This window comes from Streptopelia decaocto (genome assembly GCF_964273445.1).
Source record: "Streptopelia decaocto genome assembly, chromosome: 22".
Classification (NCBI taxonomy): Eukaryota; Metazoa; Chordata; class Aves; order Columbiformes; family Columbidae; genus Streptopelia; species Streptopelia decaocto.
In genome coordinates this window covers 2,480,756-2,482,721 of record NC_138677.1, presented here as the reverse complement: position 1 = coordinate 2,482,721, position 1,966 = coordinate 2,480,756, and positions in this window count along the sequence as shown.

Here is a 1,966-nt window from a genome sequence, read left to right as displayed (position 1 = left end):
GCTTTGTCTGATTGCGCCAGGAAAAAGCAGTGCTGGGAGAGGCTCTGCTGTCACCGGTGCTCAGAGCACACGCTGTCCCCATTCCGCGTCCCCCCCGCCAAGGGCTCCGTGTTCCCCAGCCATCCCAGTCCCACCAGCCCAGGACACTCCTGTCCCACACTGAGATTTTCTTCCTTTCTCTGGGGCTCTGACCGTGTTTTCAGGGCTCTCACCAGCTGCTCGTGCTCTGGAAGGTTTTTGTGCTCCCTGTTCTGCCTCGGGACTCAGCTCCATGTCCCTCCCGAGCTGTGAAACCAGGGCTGGTTCACATCTGGGGACGTTTACACCCTCTCTGTCCCCTGGCCCTGCTCTGCTGCTCTGAGATGTCCCTGGGCTTGCTCTGAGGCCACTGTGCTGAATTTGGCCACAGCTGCCTGGTCCAGCCCAGATTCACCTCTGGGAACCTGCCCCCGAGCATCCCCGCGCTCACAGGGGCTCAGGACGGCTCGTGGGGACACACAGCACCCCAGGAGCAGAAGGTAAAGCTGAGATGCCCCCCTAAACCTCCCAGCCAGCGGTGGAAACTGGGAGGCACTGCGCTGACGTAGGCATTGGGGGATAGGAAGCAGCACCAGGAAAGCGTGTCCAGCCGTCCCGTGGCGAAGCGGGTCTGTGGAAACTTGATATCGCGGGGGGATCATTTGGGGCCCCTACCCACTGGTGGGGCTTGGAAACTGGGGAGGGGACAGGATTTCCTGCTGCTGCAGGGACACAACGTCACCCCTGTGTCCCGGTGGGAGGGTGCGTGGGGCTGGGGGTTCCAGCCCTATCTCTGGGCTTGGCCTTTCCTGCACACAGGGCTGTGGGGGGTCCCCATCACACCCCACATCCGTCCCGGCACCACAGTGTCACCGGCAGCGTGTCCCCCATGCCCTGGGGTGCAGCGGGTTCAAGCCCTGCCTGGCGCCGGGAAGAGCTGCTGTACCCCCCAGCCCCCCCCAGCCTCGTCAGGGCTGCTTTTCACCCCCCAGTAGATCCCAGTGCCAAACTGGGCCCCTGGGGACCAGGCCAGGCACCCCTGGGAGCTGCACAAGCCCCGAATTGCTGCAGCGGGCCGGCGCCCGCGGGGCCGGCAGCGCTCAGTGCCGCACAGCACGTCCCCACGCTCGGGGATGCGACCCCGGGGACAAGCGCTCGGCTGCTCCGTCCCATTGCAGCGAGGGGTTTTGTCCCAGGATGGGGACACGTGTCATTGTCCTGGGGTGGCTCTGATCTCAACCCCAGGCTCTCCGGGGCTGGAGTGTCCCGTGGGGGCACCCACGGGCATCCCCACCGGTTGCAGATGAACAGAACGGCGGGTGCGCTGCCCGGGGTTCCCCGCGGCTCCGAGCACCCCTGGGTGGCGGGACACGCGGGGCGGGCGTGGGAAGGAGCCGGTTCTCACGCAGCTGTTCCAGCAGCTGGAAAACGCTGACCCGCGGTGGAGCCCGAACCCCGGCCCTGCGCGCGGGATGGGAATTTTCCGCGGAAGCAGCAATTCCATGGGAACGGGGCCGGACCCCGACCCCTTCCCAGGCAAAGGACCCGTGCTGGGTGCCCCGGGGGGGTAGGTAAACTGAGGCACGGCGGCACGGGGACCTGCCGGCTCCATCCTTGGCGTGAGTTCATTGGGGATCAGCACCAGGACCCGCCAAGGGAGCAAATACCCCGTCCCCAGTGGGGTGACAAGCAAGGAGTGACACTGCACCGACCCCTCGCTTGTTCCCCTTTGTCACCATCCCCACTGGTTTCACAGTCCCTGAGGGGACGCGCTGCCCTGGTCCTGGTGTCCTTGTCCCCATCCTGCTCCTGGTGTCCTCATCCTTGTTCTGCTCCCAATGTGCCCATCCTGCTCCCTATGTCCCCAGTCCTCATCCTGCTCCCAGTGTCCTTGTCCCCATTGTGCTCCCAGTGTCCCTGTACTTGCTCTGCTCCCTATGTCCCCCAT